We start from the raw sequence: 21,040 nt of genomic DNA, 5'->3' as shown, positions 1-21,040 counted from the left end.
AAAATTAAATACTTTTTAAAATGACCATTCGGTATTTCCAGACTGCTCAGGATCCCGAAAAGTCGGGAAGTCATTTCCCGAAGTCGGGATCGGGATGGGAAATGTTTTTTTCCCGATTCCGGTTCCGACTTTTCGGGATGCCGCACACTCCTACTGGAAAGAAGCACATAAAATAGCCGTAGTAAATATAATATATAATTTTAATCGTGAATACCTTGATTACTATATATTCTTTCGAACCAATCTGTAGCCCATACTTTTGTTTTAATTTTTAATTACAACTACAGCAGTAGCTAATCTCCTACAACCGCAGACAAGACATGAACGTTCTTCAAATCGCTCGTCCATCTCTTTAGCTTATCTGCTACGTGTGGGGCGAAAACTAGCAGGCAGCCCGACTACAGACCTGAATCTGCGATGCTTGATTGATTGATTGATTGATTTAGTTTATTTTACTTCGCGTTTTGTGCCTCTTGGCTAATTTGCGAAGATGGGGATGAGTGATGAAATGATGAAATTGATGAATGGACATTCACAAACAACCAAGCCCGACCAGGATTCGAACCCGGGACCCTTGGCGTCGCATGAATCTGCGATGCGAAAAAGGCTGGTAGGGTCAAAAGAATGATCCTATGTTTTGGGGAAATACATCTATTTGAATAACCAAGTAGTTCGAAAAACAGATCGTGTATATTTATTTATTTCAGAGTAAGAATAATAATTACAATCTCAAATTAAAGATGATTATATCCTGATATTACAAGTAAATTTGTGCGTTGTGTGTAATACAAATTTCAGTTACATGTTAGTGCAAAAATGTTTGAGATCAACCAGTGCGAAGTACGGACCTACCTGATTGAACATGTTGATTACATGGATGTCGACTATAATACTATTAATACTCCTTTATTTAACACGAAGAAAAATGGGATTTTTATGTCCATATTTTTGTTCATACGTTGTCGGAAATACTATCCCTTTGTAGAATATCTCTATCAAAAACAGCAAAATCTTTTTCATTGTTGCAATATAGTTAATGAACTATATAAAAATGTGTACCTCAAAGTAGCATTTAAGGTGTATGGAAATTTAAGAAGGAAAATCTGTAGACAAAATTTACTATTTAAAGAATAATGATTCATACCTTTGCCCGATTCATTGTGGTGGCTTACAACAATGTACGTACCAGTATAACAATGCTCACATGTTAACCGTTTCTTAGAGCTTGTCTTGTAAAAATGTCTCAAAGAATGGCAGATTCAATTAACAAGGGAAAAGAAAGTAAGTATGGATTACATAATAATTAAATTCACTCTTCCCAACTTCTTAATTGACCGCTCGGAAAGAATTCTAAGTCCTGAATTTGTAAACGTAGCAACATTGCACTTGAGCGCTAGCTGAGTCGGTCATTCAACTAGACGAAAAACGCTGCTGTGAAAGATTTCCAATTTCGCACATTCCATGATCTTAGAAACTATACACCGCTAATATAACACACACACTCAAACAGAAATAGTAAATTGGTTTAAGTATCTTGAGGAATTTTTACGATTCTGCGTGCTCCACTTGAAATTAGATAAGTTTGAAACACTGAATAGGGCTTTTCTCCACCTAAAGGAAATTGCCATCAAGTTTGAGCAGAAAGAGGCAAATTTATGAGGAGTTTATGTGACATTTTATTCACAATACCCTGCATGATATCAAACAGTTCTCAAAAAATCATGATTTTCACGACTTATGGAGAAAAATGTGGTATGAATGAAGAATATAGAGAATGTCTGTAATTACGTTAATATTTGGTATACTAACTAAATTTGGCCTTCTAATCACGAATCTGTAGTTAAAATGCCGCGGAAGCGTGTAAAAATTCACGGGTAGCCCCACGAACTATGCACGGATAGCCCCACAAGCCATTAGCTGATAGCTCCAAAAATCATTCACGGATAGCACCACGAACCATTTCCGGCAAGGTTAGGTTAGGTTCGGTTAGGTTAGGCAAGCATAGTTAAAATTTTGTTCCTAAAACAACACGAAAAAGCTTTTTTCTTTTAAAAAAAATCAACTTACATCACCTTTTTTCACGATTTCCAGACGTGTCCGCGGCATTTTAACAACAGATTCGTGATTAGAAGGCCAAATTTAGTTAGTAGCTATACCAAATACTAAGGAAATTAGAGATATTCTCTATGTGCAGTACTGTAACGAAGGGGAAAGTTTAAAGTTGAAATGACTAAGATTGGTTATGTTATGTCCGTTCCTTCTGACTGATGTTAATACTCTCACCTCCATCTTGCGATGCGCTTAAAACTAATAGCAAATCACCAATTCACGTAAGGAAATGCCTATTGCGACCAAGGCACATGCGATAAATCTACTATAGTGGAACCACAAGCAAAGATACCTGCGCAGACCCGCGACTCCTGTGTACCGCACTCCCGCGAGGAGGGGAGGGGAGGGGGAGAGTGAACCACGCTTCCTTATGGCCCGGGCTGAACGCAAGAAGAAGCTGCGCGGGGACTTTTCGTCCAAGGTTTTTTTCCTTGTGGTCGCTTTATAATAACTATTTATATACTGAGTGACATCTAAATAATGCAAAGCAGAGAATGATCGTTAATTCGCCACTGCCTTGTATCAAAAATACTTGTCTTATTTCAACGAAGTATTTGAATTAGCAATCTTTCCACTAAATTCGCAATATTCAGAACCAACCCCCTCAGACTTAGCTCTACCTATCTTGATTCTGCGCATTCCACGTGACACATGATTGCCTCCTACCATCGAAATAGCTTCAGAAAATGCTGCACCTCTTACTGTTTCCTTTCACCTCGTGAAATACACAGATCAAAGTTAATTTCCAAGCACGGTGGATAAACTTTACGCCCAACGCTGTACTCTTGAAAAAAAAAGTCATGCCTCCATAGAGAATCGAACCTACGATCACCTTCTTTATGGTTGGTTGGTTGGTTGATTTGGTGTTTTAAGTCCACTTTATGCACAGTAAGGCTAATCGGGACTGGACCTACACTTTAAAGTGCGATCCGAACCACTATGTGCCTCCACCGGGTATCGAACCCGGGACCCCACCCTCTTTATGAACAATCACGCTATCTCTACTCCAAGTAGCTCACGATAAACTTAGCTACCAGTTTAAAGAAGCTAATACATACATGATGTCATGTCTATAATTTTCTCCAGGTGGAGGAGAACCTGTTCAGTGTTTCAAACTGCACATGAATTTCCCTACTTTCAATTTGAGAACGAAGAACCGTAAAAAGAAATTCAGCACTCTCATATCTACTTACGAGTTTTGTTTAATTAATGATGTATTGTATTACTAGTTTAGGGTTTCTACCATCATGGAATGTGAAAGAATGAAAATTCACAAGAGCCTTTTTTATTTAGAAAGAAGAACTGTTGCAAGTTGGCTCTGAAGTGCTATGTTGCCAAATTTACGAATTCAGGACTGAATTTTTTCAGGGCGGACAATAAGGTGTCGCGAAGAGTACAGTGGGATCCATGAGTATTACCGTGCAAATTGTCCATGACTATTTTTAATTTTTCTCTTACATCCTATGTGTTTTTAAGCGATGCATTTTTATGTATGCTGGTGCAGAAGTTGTCAACAGCTTGTTTTGAGTTTTATTTTAATTCTTGAAGCTCTTACAGGGTCAAATAAAGTGCACGAACATGGTGATGGACAATTTGCACTTTAATACTCATGGATCCCACTGTACATAGGGATGCACAAGTATTACTTGGTAAATTGTCCATGGCTATTTTATTAATTTCGCTTGAATCCTATGAGTTTTTAAGGAATAGATGTTTATGGATACTGGTGTAGGTTGTCAGCAGCTTGCCTGATACTTCGTTTAAATTCTTGAAACTCTAATTGGCTAAGCCCGACCCTGTGGCCGAGTGGTTAGCACATCGCGCTGCGACGCCAAGGGTCCCGGGTTCGAATCCCGGTCGGGCTTGGTTGTTTGTGAATGTCCATTCATCAATTTCATCATTTCATCACTCATCCCCAAATTAGCCAAGAGGCACAAAACGCGAAGTAAAATAAACTAAATCAAATCAAATCAAATCAAATCTAATTGGCTAAATCATAAAATGAGTATGGTAATGGACAATTTGCTTGCTAATGCTTATGCAGCCCACGTCATTTCTCACAACAAACAGAGTGTCACTAATTCTTGGTTCCCTTGGAGATAGGTCTGGGTTGATCTGAACTCTGTTATTGTTAGAAGGCAACAATACTTGCATGTTGTTTCTATAGAACTTTTTATCTTAAAATGAAAGCTGTTTTGTTATGCAACTAAAAAAAATAGATCTCAAAATTCAATCAACGAAAAATAAATGTAAGTAAGAGTTATATAATAATAATAGAAATTGAACATATTTGCTTTTTGTTCGCTCAGTAAACTTCAAGAATTCGAAATTTCATTTGCATCAGGAATTTTATTGTTATAATGAGGGGGTGCATGGTAAATGCCTACACAGATATATGGAACGACTATAAAATTCAATCACTATTCAATAAATATTATTATTAATTGAAAATTAAACATGCAAATGATATTATGCATATATGTATGCGATTGTCAATTATCGCTTGATGCTCAATTATTAATTGTGACGTATTACCACAATGGACTGCCACTTGACTGAGCTAATTAGTGATGAACGAAATATCTGTGGCTTTTCATTTTCTTTAATAGCAACACATAATATTAGTACCTCCATGAAAATGAGATATATATATATATATGTGTGAAGGGCACTTCCATAAAGATTGAAATTAAGACAACCCGTATTTGTCATGTTTGTTTGGCCTATAAAGGAAGAATATAAACTTATTATCCTAATTTTTCGAACACTGTATTGTGTGTGAAAGTACGTTTATACTACTATTTCCTTTAAACCTCGTTAATTTTAACAATAACGCCAAGTCTATAAACATTACTTACACATAAAAGCACGACAAACTTTAGATGAAATGAATATTTTATCTAATTATTTAATTAGTTGCTGCCATCAACAAAAATTAACTCCAATTACAGAAGGTAGTTTCACAAATACATTTAGCCTATTCATTATCATAATACAGGATGGATCTCAGCATAGTAGTAAAATACGTTCTTTGTAATCAAGACAACGGATTCGATTCCTGGCAAAGACACAGCGCAATGGTTCGATTCTTACCTCACAGTTCAACTAGCTTATTTGAGGATAAAGAAATAAACTTTTATCTATCTTTACACTTATTTTGTACATATCACCTCTTATTGCAAGTTCAGGGAATGAATTGAATTGTAGGCAAAATTCCATTTCTATTTCACAGGCATTGTCACGCTTCACCAACCGAAAGATGCTGGATGATGCACGTAACCGAGCTAAGATGTCAAAGAAGCCAACAGCACCTGCCAAGAGGAGTGCCTTGTTGGAATCAGGTAAACTATGACGTCAATGAAAAGTGTATACTCTATCCAGGGAATCTCTGGAGCAATGCCATGCACAACGGCAGAGAAGGGGAGAAAATGGAGTAGGCAGAGCTAAGCAGAACACGCTGGTAGCTGCAGTCGTTCTTCCCCTCCAAGCAATCCCCTTCCCTCTCACGCGGTTTATTGGTCGAGCCCTCTTCAGTTACTACTTGCGCTGAGACTTTGCTTGTTCGCTCACGCACCAGAGATTCCCGAGACACTTTTGGGTGCGAATGTTCACTTGCATAACTACGGATGCAAGATGGTCTCAACGGTAGAATGGTGCTTCTAGCTATGAAAATAAAGATCTAGATATGACACAAAGGTGGGAAGCACTAGCCTCCTCTAAATTTCTGATAAAGCGCACGCAAACAATAATTTTTATCTAACGCAGTGTTCACCTCGGGCGAGTGCCTGAGTTGTCGGTCCCTATAGTGCCGACTCTGGTCGCACTGTGTTATCTTCTATTTACATTTAGCTTCAGTTGTTAATAAATAACATTACAGCATTTGGTTCTATGTGTTTCACCTTGTACTTTTCAGAGTCATGGTCGACTCATGGACGACAGTCAGTGGACACTGTGACAACAGTCAGTGGGCAGCGTGTCAGTCAGTTGGCACTGTGACGACAGCCAAACTCCAAATGTTGCATGTTGCGAGAAGAAAAGTCATAAATGGTTGGTAAGTACAATTTACTCCATATTCTCTCTAAAATTGCAAATTTACTTTACTGTTGATTTGGCAGCAAGCTTAGTGTTAACATGTTCAATAACTTTGTGAAATACAGCAGATTAGATATGGTGTAAGTATTTAAAAAAATGAAAAGACATGCTGAGGACATCAACAGAAAATTTCTTTATTGCTTGCATTTGTTTCGTTGACAAGTAATTCTCTTCGCTATATTTTAAACGTTTATGTACGAAATGCAAAATTTTAATACAATGACCCCACAAATTTCTCATTTAATATTATAGAGAAAATTTTGTTAAGCCATCGCTTGACTTAAGGAATCTGTCATGCTATTCCTCTAATTTTGAAAACCCGCTACGATATACCAAATGGTAAAATAGAAAAAAATACATCTGTTTAGAATTCATTGTAGAGCATTCAATTGAATGGTTGTGTGGTTTTCTTTCGAAATATCTTCATTTATCGCAAACTGTGTTCCAAATACAGCTTGCTTGAATAATTGGTTTTTGAAATTTTGGGGTTTTTAAACTAAAAGTTAATCGTTGATCTCGAGTGCAGCCTGAACGTTATCGCGGGTGGAATCTGAGTTGGCGCCATAGGCGTAGCTAGAACATTATATTTGGGTGTGCACAAAGGAAAAAAATAAGGTCTTGCACCTTTTTAATACCATATTTTGCAACACAATCACTTGGCTCTTTAACTGCACTGATGTTTGTAAAGGAATAAATTCACTAAATGACAGTGTTGAAAATTTCTGAATATATGTAGTAGAAAAAATCAAATTGCATAGAAATTACTCACACAAAAAATGTTCATAAATGTTACAAACAAATACATCAAAATATACGCCATCTATAACAAGAGACGTCTGTCAAAAGGTACAATGTTCTTAAATTCATCAATAACTTCATTTACATCAATAGACTAAGCTTTTTCCTGTTCCACAAATAGCAAGAGCAGGGCTTCCAATTTATCCTGCTTCTCAGTTGCTCTTAATTTAGTTTTAGCTTGTTTATGTCGAGCATATCTAAAATAGAATCTTTCCGAAATGAAGTAAATAATTTTCTTTTGGCAGAGCAGAGATTGTGTTCAAATACTATGATGTAACTTGTATGTTTATGTTATGTATTTTGTCTACATGTTTTTATTTTTACTTATTTTTCATTCATTTTATTTTATTTTTATGTAGTTGTCTTTTCACAATTTTTGTATCATTTTATTCATACATTTATTACAATTATTTTATCAATAGATTTTGTAACTAAATCATACAGTTTATTGCACACTGTATTAATACTGTAATAACGTATGTATAAGAAATGTAAATTTAAATGTAATCGATGACACGGGTTAGGTGGCAGAACAGCCTCAGGCTGAACCTCGCCCACGTAAATAAAGAATTTTGAATTTGAATTTGAATTTGAATTTAAGCTTGGAGAAAACTCTCTCACACGTGTAGCTTGTGACAGGTATAGAAGAAAAGCGCTGTAGTACAGAGTAGAATGCAGTAAATATCTTCTTTCTCCAATGACATCAAAAACCGAAAAACTATAGACACCAGTTTCATCAGCGATAATGCACACGTTTGTACCAAGTAATGACATTTTCAACTTCTTACAAACTGCCGCTTATTTTCTCTCTTATTGAAATATCTGTCTTTAATTCTCTTTGATAAAGCAGCCCATTAGGTTGTGCCTAGGCACACCTGGCACACCCCGTAGCTACGCCTATGGTTGGCGCATCTTATATCTTTTTAAATTACTGAGGCAAAAGATAAGTTGCATCACTTTTCTACCTCAAACTACCTCAAAAGTAAATGATCAACGTTTTATTTACAGTTACACTTCTAAAGTAATGGTTAATTTAGCTTCATTTTGAAATTTCTTCCTACGATATCACGGCATGTTGTCGTTTCAACGAGCACGACAGAGCGAGGCATCTCTCCTTAGACAAAGGAGCAAATGCTTCATTTTAGAGAATTCTCAAAAAATTTCAAATTGCTAATTTACTTTATTTTTCAGTCTTCCACAAACATGAATAAAATAAATGCTATCTATCTCTTGCAGGTTCCACAAAAAAAAACGGTACACACGTTGTCTAAATTTAGAAAACCCTCCCCCGACAAGAGGCCAGTTATTGGGCCAAGGAAAAAGCTGGAGTACATTTCTTAAGGGTCGACTAGCGGTTAGGTGAAAGGGGTAGGGTGGGGAGGGTTAAAAGGAGCGAGGAACCAGCACTGCGGAGGGGTGAATGGTCCGTGGGGGATGTAACCCAGGCCCGGAGGGACGTAGGCACCAGCGGGTTGCTGAAAAAGCAGTCGTTGGTGAAAACTCCATACTACCACCCTTTGACGTGCCGCGTTTGAATGGGCGTTCCGGAGTGGTGTGATGGGCTAGTGGGCGTGGGTGAAAGCTTCTCCTCTGTTGGCGTTTGTGAGAGGCGGGCGAGGCAATCCCTTCTCCCTTCGTAGTTGTAATTCCGTAGGGGAAGGGTTGTAGGGGATGTAGTGGTTACATGGAAACTCGCACGACTCGCTACTCTATACTTCACACTGCTTAGTCTTCTGTCGCCTGGAAGCAGTTCTATCTCCTTTCCATTTTTTTCTCTTTTCAGTATTCATCCAGTGACTCATGGTCCACAATCAGAAAGCCATTCAAAAGATGGCAACAGTCTCAGACCACTCTCTTCTATTTAATTTACTGTCCCTTTTTTTACTTCTTCAGTCGAATAACAACAAACAAGGATAGACACAATGCAGTGGCGCCAACTTTTATGGGCCTCTGGGGCTCGAGCCCAACCAATAATGTGCCTGTTCACTATTTTATTTTAGAAATAAAGTCCTCGCTCTTAAAAGAACATGTTTTTTCACATACACTTAAAGAAATCTCACAACTTAATTACTTATTAGTGTTATGAAAATACTTCATAATGTGTTACGTCTCCAATGTGATGCTATTCCGTGTCCTATATCATTTATGCATCCATCGTTATATTGTTAAGAAAGTAAGGGAGGAAATGGCTTACAACTAGGATGAGAATCGATAAACACTAAAAATCTCAAAATAGTCAGGCAAAAGAGCACTGCATCTATTGCACACAACCTCTCTAATGAATGAGGGGTTAGAGCTTTGCTCTTCCCTTTAAGGTGATGTGATGCAATTTGATTAGTTGTTGCAGATGCATTGTCCTTCAACTACAGTGCATTCTGATTGTCTGTTGCAAACTAACGCACCATGTAATAGCAAAGAGTGATAAAATTGACGGACTTGGGTTGAAAGAAGGAAACGATACTCAAAATTCAACCAGAATATACAGATATTAAACTGATTTTTCATCACTTTCTCATTTTAGGTACTCAAGTAAGCAATTATTATCGAAATAGGCAGTTATTACTAAAGTAGGCAAAAATAGCCACTGTAAAATTCACGCATTCCTTTCAGAATGACCTGAAACGATTTTTAAATGTAAAAGCCTACATTTTCGTAGCAAAGGACCAAGAGCGGCATTTCAGAGCAAAATCTCAGCCTAATTATGACATATATTATCCCATAAAAATACGGCAAATCTACGAGCTCAGCCCATGGCGCCACTGCACTCATGCCTTGCACAGAATTCGAACCTAAAAACTCTCTTCAGAGCGCGGTACACTAACCACTCCATCGCCACAGTCAATGGCCCAGAACATATCGTGTAGGAATCCACTTCAAAAGCGACACGTTGTTTCTGCCACGTGCAGTTTTCAAGCAAGAGACGGTATTGAAAACTATTTACAATCTAGATATCAACATCATCTAAAAAGCACAGACAAACATCTAAACTCTATAAATATTCCCTTCATAGCTAAGGATTCAAGTTTTGGAATCAGTATGACTAGCATCTTATTGTATGACCTTTACAGTCATTCAACTTTGAAATTTTTAGAGGAGGATACAAAAGAAACTTAAAATACTAAACACTACTATAACAGATAATCTCGACTAATCAGTAGGAAGTGATTTTCTTCCGGAGGCTCCCTCTTCTCCAACTTTCCTCGCTCTTCGTAGCCACGCCCCTTACATAAGCAAAGCCATCTTGTGGCAAACCAATGTAACAATTCTATAATAAAGGGCCTCCCCGATGGCGCAGTGGTAGCGTCGTCGCCTTGCAATCAAGGGGTCCCAGGCTCGATACCCGGTGGAGGCACATAGTAGGCCCAGTCCCGATTAGCCTTCCTGTGCACAAAGTGGACTTAAAACACTAAATCAACCAACCAATTATTTAATAAAGCTACTGCATATGGTTATATTAGATTAGACAGTTAGGTAAAGTGAGCTAACTATGTAGCTACTACTGCTATTTCTCAAAAACGGATATCGCATCATATCATTTTATACAGTTACAGACAGAGATAACCGAGAATTCTATACTATAGTTTTTTTATGTGGGGCAATTGACGTACTTTTTGTTATTTTAGGTCTTATTTTTATTTTCTGAGGTTATCGCGACGATGAAGATGAAGTACATACGGACACAAACTCAACACACATGCCTTCTTCAGGATTCAAATCTAGTCTATGCAAATGGTGTAGGCATCCAAAAGCAACTGACCACTGAATGTAGACATGAGTCACTGGAGCGCGAACACTAATGTCAATTCCATTTTCTTTATTTTCTCTACTCGCGTTACCTTCTTTATTGTGGCATTGTTCTTATTTAAAAGATGTGTTCACTAATGCAATGCTTATAATCGAAGTTTGTGTTACGTCACACGCATATCTCTGCATACTGATCATTATGAACTGCTGAAACATCTTACTGGGGCAAACATCACATATCCATGCCTTCAGTAAGCTCAGGATTCCTGATTTTGTAATTCATCAGGTCTATATTTTTTAAACAAAGACCAATTTTGTTAATCTAGATCTATTATTAAACCGTTTTAGGGTTCCATGTTTTGTTTCCTTGTTTGTTTGTCTCTCTCTCTCTCTAGCTCTATCTTTCTTTCTCTCTCTCCGTCTCTCTCCCTCTATCTCTCTTTCTCTCTCTCTCACGTTTTTCATTCTGCCTCTTTCAAGCTCTATCTTTCTTTATCTCTCTCTTTCTCTGTTCTATCTTTGTTACTCCCCTCTCTAGTCTAACTTTTCTCTCCATCTCTATTCTTTTCTTTTTCCTTCTCTCTCTCTCCTTTTTTTTCTTTTATTTTTCTTTCTCTCTCTCTCTCTGCCTCATTATTTTCCTCTCTCTCCCTCTCTGTTCTTCTTTCTTTCTTTCATCCCCTCCGTAGCCTTATTTTTCTTTATCTCTCCCTTTCTCTCTCTCTCTGCCTCTCTATCTTTCTCTCTCGCTCGCATTTTGTTTCTTTCTTTTTTCTCTCTCACACCTCTCTTTCTTTCCCTCCTTCTCTCTCTCTCTCTCCCTCTCTCTTTTTCAATCTCCAAGTTCCCTCGAAATGGTATTTCATTGGTAAAGTTATCCACTAGGAGTTCTCTCTTTGATTCTTGTATCAGCATGTCATTTCTTAAGCTGTCCGTGCCCGATCAAATGAAACACGAACAACACATTGAATTCCAGTCTTAAAGTAAGTGACGCCATACAAGACCATCTTGAGGTTCAGGCCACAGCGCTCAGTCAAGACGTCATCATCTGGAGGCGATCGTCTTAACGCTGTAAACCCCTTGTCGTATTTTTATCATAGAGAATTAAGCTATATTTATTTCTTTTATGAAGTTAAATTTTGACATTTACCTTCCCGACGAATATAGATAGAAGAGAAAAGTAGAATATTGAATATTTATACCAAAATTTTTATTCAGAAAGTCCCTATGGCCACCACAAAAAATTCCTAGCATAGCACAAAGAACGGGTTGAAAACCGTTAGAAACTTCCTGGCGGAAAAATTTAAACAGTGTATATATTTGAAAAATATTATTGGGAATATTTGTCAGCTACAGTAAAACTCGTAACCCCTTTTGTATGAACTGTTGTATGTAAAAATCAATTGATTAAATCAAAACCCCGCATGTTAGGTTGACCGCAAACTTTCCAAGTTACCTAATGAATTAAATTGTCTATAACTTTACCAAATTAATCAACCAGATAATGCAGAGATTCTGTGTAGCTATACAATCTCAATACAAAAACTTACGAAAGTTATTGGTACAAGGGCAATGTTACATTTCTGCGTATAAAGACTAAACGTAAATCATTTGTCACATTGTAATTTCGACCCTATTGACTTATTGAACGATAATAAACAAATTGAATCTTTTCATTGTAGTTAGTAAGATCTGTGACAATAACTAGAGTTTCCAACATTTTCATTGAAAAGAAAAAGCAGATTAATATTTCGATCTTAGTGTTCACTTGGGAAATAAACATTTGGAATATTTCTTCACAGTGTCTTTACTCTGTTAATAAAATCGTGAAGAATGTTAAAAAATTATGAAACAATAAACATTATCCCTGATTTAATAATCAAAGTTACGAACATCGAAGCTTCACAAATACAAAAAATAAAAAGCAGTTCATATGAAACAGTTTTATTAAATTTAATACATTTGTAGTTCATATTAACATAGCTAGGTACCAAAATGCATTCTGTGTGAAAATATTTGTGTTTGAAACATAAGTAATATATTCTTAGATAATTTTACACACGAATATTTCATCGAAGTTCTTGTTACACATCGCACCCTCGTATTTGAATGCACAACATATCTTCCATTAGCCTCCGATTAGCCTAAAGAAGCATAAAGCGAGCTAAAATAAGAATGCAAATGTACACATCTATCAACTTTGCCCTGTCGTATAGCTTTCTTTCATTAAGCATATTTCGAAACTGAAAATTTGTGCAAATAATATGAATATGTTATCGAATGCTTGCATAAAAGTTACACTAACAAACTGCGTGTAGACACGAACGTATATTTTAAACGTTGACTAAATCTTGAAATTAATTTGCAATCATAAGCAACAACGTATCTTAACGTCAACCAACGTTTGTAATTCAGGGTAAATTTAAAAAAATTGTTGACAAGAGATAAAACATGAACACATTTAAGAGTATATTGCATTCCTATTCCGGACACATGAAATGTTTACATAATGAACTATTACTCTTATTTATTTATGAGTATAAAACCTTTGTTACTTAACTTGTATCTTTTCGTAGGGACCGAATGGCATGGAATTGCCCTAAACATGTCTCATTTTCAACGACATCTTGAAGAAATGTGAACGTTACTCTTACCTTTTTCATCATAATTGCCTCTGCAATTTAGCACACAACACTTATACACCAGACCTCTTGCATATTTAAGCATATTTACACGTCATGTAAACTCAATTACAGTTCTTAAATTTGAATTACAATCCCATATTCACTAAAAAGGTTCAACATTGATTCCGAAGAAGCAAATCAAACATGGCGGCGATCTCGCCTCCAGTTGATGACGCTTAGTCATGTGACCGGAGCAAGCCATTAGGCTTTCAGATAGAGAAGGTAATGCGCCATATCTCTTCTCGAATTCAAGATTACCGCCAAATACTTTCTAATTACGAATGGTTAAATAAAGCCCTTCATGACAAACTCTGGACCAATCAGAGCACATGTTACTAAAATGGATTATCGAAATAGCATCAAGGTACAGACTGCCATTTATTTATGTTCTCTGGCGAAGAGAAAGTTGTGCGGAGAGAGGAAACAAGCGGTAGTGACTTGCGAGAAAGGAAAGTCGAAATCGTGTAATATCCTTGTCTCTATTTATTTAATCGCAAATATACAACATTGCGACATAAAATAATGTATGCTTCTACAGCAAGGAGTGATGAGGCAATGAATTGCATTCAACAACCAGCCGTGAAATATATCTTGAGTTGATACTAAATTTCAGTTTAGGCAAACAGAGCGAAACACATATCTGTGAAAATGATATTTTATGCTGTTATTTTTTCAATATGATTACACAGTTCCTCTGCTGCAGTATATTACACTTACACCATAATTTCGAGATGCATACATCACACTTCTCTCGAGTTTCTGATATAGGTGTTTCATCTACGTCGCAAACTGTTGCCTTGTGGCTTCGAGCAGCCATGATCGAGGCCAGTTCTTGAAAGTATACGGAATTCAAGCGGACAGGCGATAGATACCAACACAGACATTCGTGATTTAAAACAAACGTGCAGTTGGTGCAGATGTAACGAACGCTACGCCGTGGATATTTCCTTGCAAATAAAATTAGCCGCAAACATGGCGGCTGTGCGCATCCTGACTTTACACGAAACCCACTTATACATTTTTCTTTGGAAAGAACATTTCTTTTTCGCGGTTGATAGGTAATCTGCTTATTTTATTCTTGACGTACACAGTGCCATCTTTTGGCAAAATGTGAAATTGACATTTTTCATTGATCGTGTACGCGTGAATTTTCTGACCTTTCAAGATTTCCAATAAGAACCCAGTTCAACGGCTTCAATTGTCGAGTTTGTTGGATCGTGAATGCTCTGATTCAATAAAAATTGAATCGTGTACGGACAGCTCTACATCCGGGTCCTTCTGTTCATACTCCTTCTCATTTTGCTCTCATTCACTTGCATTCCTACGATTCTAGTATTTTCCTGTCACTTTCCTAGGCTACGTTCTAGTTGTATTTGTTTATTTGTTATTTTACGCAGCTTTGTACTTCTCTAGTTTAATCGCGGCAATGAGGATGGATCATGAATTCATGAAACCCCATGTCTTATGAAAGATTCGAGCCTAGGATCTCTGGCTTCGTAGCGCCAACCACTCCGCAACGGAGGCAGGTGTTACATTCAGTTTCAAACGATGAAAGAGGAGACCGGACTGCTTCTATGTTTCTTCCTTGCTTTCTTTTGCCATCTTCTCTGTCTTACTCTCTCTCTCTCTCTCTCTCTCTCTCTCTCTCTCTGTACCTCCATGTTTTGGGACTTTTCCACATACATTTTTCTCTTTTCTACCGAAGCCATGTTTAACCATGGCAATATCTCTTCCATAATCAATTTCTACTACACCTATGCATCTTTCTTGATTTTTCCAATTTGATTCTTCATCACATAATTTTCCAGCATTTCATTAGTCTCTTTACACGTCATACCTAACAACCACATAAATAGCGTGTAAGATTAGCATAAGGAAAAGTCGTGCAGTGCCCACCACCGTAAGTCTTGTTATCGTTAATGCGCCAGTGTGAACAAATCACAATTGTGGAAACAGTGATCTACAGCAGGGTTTATGCTAAATCACGGAAAGCTTATGATACCTCATGAAGTTATTGAAAATATCTCGTTATAAACTAAAATAGATACATTTCCAGGGTTATAGAAAAATGCCGTCCAGTACCGACCAGTCGCTTCTTTATGATTAACAGCTTAGTGATAAGACGTTTATTCAAGTAAAGAAGAGGTGTAAAACGTTTACAAGCTGATAAATTGAATGTCGCAATGCAAACAAGATTGAAATTAAAATACGTATGTTAGACAAAAGTTTCGAAACGAGGCTGGGCCTAAACTTAGCTACACTTTAGCTTTAGTTACAGCAAATATAAAGAAATGGAAGGATAGGTCGCGTTGGAGATATTATTAGCAATAGAATAATCCATATCAAATAGTAAACTAAACATATTAAGGTTTAGCTCAAGAGAAATTGAAAGTTAGGACACGTTGGAGATATTATTAGCAATAGAATAATCCATATCAAATAGTAAACTAAACATATTAAGGTTTAGCTCAAGAGAAATTGAAAGATAGGACACGATGGAGATATTATTAGCAATAGAATAATCCATATCAAATAGTAAACTAAACCTATTAAGGTTTAGCTCAAGAGAAATTGAAAGATAGGACACGTTGGAGATATTATTAACAATAGAATAATCCATATCAAATAGTAAACTAAACCTATTAAGGTTTAGGTGAAGAGAAATTGAAAGAATGGAAAGATAGGGCACGTTGGAGAGATTATTACCAATAGAATAAGTCATAAAATAGGAATCTGAAACCTATTAAGGTTGAGTTGAACATCAAATATAGGGAACTAGGTCTGAAGGTGACATAATAAAATGTCAGAGCTAGGGTAAAATGAACACTTAGCAATCTGACTTAACATATAGTCATCAAAGATATGTATTAGTATTAACATGCAAGAAGCGCTTTCTAAATAAAGTATAAGTTTCTCTTAGGTGAAAGTTTCTGATAGGAATGAAGATAGTTTTATGTAATGAAGTACTTGTAATTGAACAAGTTATATGTACAAATAAATCAATCAATATGTATAATCAGTACTTAGTAAAAGAAGTGCCCCTTAGGAGAAATAGAAAAAATATTACTGACTTTATAAGCTAGAGTAAATAATAGGAAACTTCATTTTTATGAACTTGCCATTGCTCCAAATTCAGAAAATTTCCTAGAGAGGGTATACATGAAAAGCTTATTAGGAGTCTATATAATGATAGGACAAACAGAATATTATTGACATTATCCAGTTATCTGAGAACTAGATCAGAGAGGAATGCTCAGTGCACAAAGACAAAACTTTATAAGTAATCAGGTGTTTGAGAAAACCGAATAGAAAAATCAGTGCAAAATGATTAGAACATTCACAAGAATTGTTTAGAAAGTTAAGTTTAGAATTTACTTTTATAAGTGTGGAAAGAATGTTGCAAAGTTTTCGAGGATTCCAGACAGAAAATGATAACAATAGAGTTAAGGATTCAAGTCTAGGTAGGTTCAGTTTAGTTAAATATAAGTTACTTTATGTAAAGTTTCAAGATAAGAACAATGATAGTTTAAAGTATTTGTGATATCACTCAAGTAGTTTCTGACACGAGATCCATTCTGTCGAAGTGGCCGCGGTGGCTCAGTCGGTAACGCGTCTGACTACCATGCTCAAGGTCTCGGGTTCAAATCCGGGAACTTTTCTAACGGTGGAAGCGGCCCCGGCGCCCACCCAGCGTCGAATAACATGGGTACCTGGGGGAAACCCTGGGGGGTAAAGGCGGTCAGGGGCGTGATGCTGATCACATCACCCCCACTCATGACCGGATCAAGAAAGTGTGGGGCGTTACCCCCACACCCCCTATACGCCTTCATGGCGTGGTGCTATGCACAGGGGAACACTTTACCTTTGATCCATTCTGTCGGCACCACAATCACTCATCTTTATCATTACATGAGTTTTAACTGGCAACGAGAGACAAGGGAGAACGGTGACAAGGCTGGGCCTAAACATGCTGTTACAGATAGACTATCTTTACACTCATAGGGTTTCCATGTTACCGCTATTGCTAAGGTAGTACAATGGGTTTCTATGCCTGTGTTATATTTAAGGGTGATCTCCGGCTGACAGAGCGGCTGGAGTCCCCATTAGTATATAAGGGTGATCTCTGGCTGCTGTATGGCGGCCGGAGACACCATTAGAATATAGGGGTGATCTCTGGCTGCTGTATGGCAGCCGGAGTCACCATTAATATATAAGGGGTGATCTCTGGCTGCTGTATGGCGGCCGGAGTCACCGTAGTTCACCCTCCAATTGCCCCCTCAGTTCTTAGTTTAATAACTCGTAGTATTTTCTTTTTTGTGTGACTGTATGTGTGTGCGTGCGTGCATGTGCGTGTGTGTGTGTGCCTCTCTCGTCCCTTTCGGCGCTTACTACGGCGGGCTGATCCCTAGATCCTCTTCTGCTGCACCATCACTACGGCGTCTGGGAACTCTGGGGTGTTCATTCCTACGTGGAGGGGGGATTTGGCGGGAAGGAGGGCGGAAGGCATGGAGGTTCTCCACGTCCCCCTCCGACCTGGGCTCCCCCATTGTCCAGGATCTCTTCTGCGGTGCTGGCTTTCTCCCTAGGGGCATTTGGGGGCTCTAAGGGGTACCGGGGGTCCTCAAAGGGACCCAGGGGAGCCCTGAAAGGGACAAAAAGGAACCTAAAGGGCCAAATTTGGCTTTAAAGAATCCATAAGGCCCTCGAGGTCCGTAGGGGGTTCAAAGAGCCCAGGGTGGGAGGTATGGTCAGTCCACCTCTTAAGGAGTGGTATTCCAGTCCGTGATGGTATACACAAAAAGGAAAAAAAGAAAAAGAATGAAAAAACAAAGAAAAATTTAGACAGCGATCTGCGTCAAATCTGATGCCAGCCAGGGTCAAGGAAGCAGCATGTGCAAGTAAGTCTTGATGTTTTATGTAGAAATTTAACAAACGAGTAAAAATTCAATAGAAGTAAAATGGTTCGAACTTAGAAATACGTAGAAGAAGTCTCATTCAGATTAATATTCCTTGAGTTTTGAAACACACGATTCATTTATATTGTGTAGTAACATTGGCATTCACTTTAACAACTTATTTTGTGCAGCCACCAAAAAACATTTTACTTAGTAGTATTGCACTTATCAAGTTTCCTAACGTCTTGCCAGAATTAGACACGTATACTTAGTAGGCGAGCCAAGCAGTAAACCTATGGAAACTTAGCTTGTACCCAGCATGAAAGGGAATACGTATATATTTTTTTTACTATATATATGTACGATTGTAGATATCTCTAAACACTATGCCCTAGAATCCTCTTTTGTGATTAGAAACTACCTTCTTACAGTTGATTGCTGATTTCAATACACGCTGGATGTAATTAAATACACTTCAATTGTTATTCTTTCAGTGTCGAGAGAAAGTTCTCACAACAGAAGTCGTTTTTGAAAGCCGAAATCTGGACTTACAACTCATAAGGTGCTGAAGATGTTCTTATCAAGACAACAAGAAGTGTGATGTACTTGTCAAGACAACGAGATGTCAAATAAATGCTTTTAAAATACCTAATTGTTTATGCTTTACTTTCCATATTTATCACCTTGAGCTCTTGAATACTATAACATATGTAAAGCTCATCTCACTGTGAATTGGCTTGGAAAAGTGTGGCCACCTTCACGATTAGTTGTCCAGGATTTGAAGACAAACAGCAAAGACCAATAAGTAGAGAAGCTTATTCGCTTTCTATTTGGCCATTAAATAAACTCAGATATATATATATATATATGAAGCTATAAAAAAAAGGTAAAGTGTTCCCCTGTGCATAGCACCACGCCATGAAGGCGTATAGGGGGTGTGGGAGTAACGCCCCACACTTTCTTGATCCGGTCGTGAGTGGGTGTGATGTGATCAGCATCACGCCCCTGACCGCCTTTACCCCCCAGGGTTTCCCCCCCGTACCCATGTTATTCGACCCTGGGTAGGCGCCGGGGCCGCTTCCACCGTTAGAAAAGTTCCCGGATTTGAACCGGCCGGGGATCGAACCCGAGACCTTGAGCATGGTAGTCAGACGCGTTACCGACTGAGCCACCGCGGCCACTATATGAAGCTATATAGGTATAATCTAGTTGCACGTGTGTGCGTTTTCTTAATCTGTGAATTGATTATAAATCGCCCAAATATTCACTTTTATAGGTTAGTATCATATTAACGAAAGTATTTTAAAGATTTCTATATGTCATAAGATTAAATCTAGTAATCTAAAAATTAAATAATTGTTTCAAATCTTTATGAAGGAAGTTCAAACTCTTGGCATATTTCCAGTGCAGTATTTAATGTTTTTTTTTATCATTTTTTCAAATGTATCTGTTTTCTTACTAGCGATCGATATATTTCAAAGCAAAGCTTATTCTTATAATAACAGTATCCACAAGACTCGTGAAGGATAAATTTGGTATCATATTTAAAGAGAAACTAAATAGTTCTCAAACCACGACAGGTGCTAGAATAAAGCAGTGATGTACCGTATGGCGTATACAGTATTGATAACAATGGTAAACACACTTTTTATTGCCAACAAAATAAGGAGGTTCTAAAGCCATGCTAAAGCATAGACCCAAATTTATTTGGATAACCGTACAACTAATATAGATTCGGTAAGGAAGAAATTTACCGATATAAGAGATTTTTTTATTCACTAGAACATGTGAACCTTATAATTTTGTTACGACTGAAGGGATTTAAGTAAATAACAGAAAATATAAGGTCTCCGTCATGTTCAAACTGCTGCGTACAGATGACGCTGAAGTGTTAGTTTTGTTACTACCGGTGCATTTTTCTTTTATGACTAGTATGGAAGATTTCGTGGTGAAACAAAGATCACATGCTCTTCCCGCAAGTATCTGAAATACTGTGTGAAAAAATTAAAACATTTAATTCCTTCAGAAAGTAGTGGTTATCATTCAAATTTTTGAAGTGGCGTTTAGTCGCAATATACTCCGTGGTGCAGATTTTAGCATACACTGATGTTAAGATTTCATTCCGTGTTGTCTAACGATATGATCAATGCAAGTTCTTGAAAAAGATAAAAAACCAAGCTACCATAGGATATCGAATCCCGTTTATATACGAGAACAAGGGAGCAAATATTCCACGGAGGATGTTAAAAAGCTGCACAAGCTCGAAGGTAAGTCTTAAGGTACTACTTTACTATACCGGAGACACCTGTCAATGATTTATTTCGCACTTTTTGACATTGCTAACGTACTATTCTGCATTGCGAAACATTTATTTAGGTGAAATAATGAATTTCTAGTGAAAATAATGCCTATTTCTTACATTTACGAGTACTTACTGTTCTTCCTTATTTCCACACAATATGGCGATAGCTTACCCGTTTATCGCGCGTTGTGCCAGTGTTTTGTCGATTTGGAGTGTGCATGCAGTGTTGCAACCTTGTTCACCGAAGAATACCTAAATTAAAAATAAAATTAGAAACACTTCACGAAATTTTTTCACGGAAAAAAGTTCAATTTTTGACATAAAGAGTAATTATTAAACCATTGACGTTAGCCTCAAAAACCATTGACGTTAGCCCAAAAATTCACGATAGCCCCACGAACCATCACGGAGACGAG

At 37.5% G+C, this 21,040-nt stretch overlaps 1 long non-coding RNA gene across 1 annotated transcript; it reads left to right on the top strand.

The window, feature by feature from the left end:
- The first annotated feature begins 1,250 nt into the window (after nucleotides 1-1,250).
- LOC146004056 (uncharacterized) lies at nucleotides 1,251-8,929 on the top strand. The gene is made up of 4 exons (XR_014443887.1): nucleotides 1,251-1,281; nucleotides 5,342-5,450; nucleotides 6,023-6,160; nucleotides 8,783-8,929. It is a non-coding gene; the product is annotated as an uncharacterized LOC146004056 (long non-coding RNA).
- The last annotated feature ends 12,111 nt before the right edge of the window (nucleotides 8,930-21,040 follow it).

This window comes from Lepisma saccharinum, chromosome 21 (assembly GCF_977018435.1).
Source record: "Lepisma saccharinum chromosome 21, izLepSacc3.1, whole genome shotgun sequence".
Classification (NCBI taxonomy): Eukaryota; Metazoa; Arthropoda; class Insecta; order Zygentoma; family Lepismatidae; genus Lepisma; species Lepisma saccharinum.
This window is presented reverse-complemented; position numbering and strand designations above follow the sequence as displayed.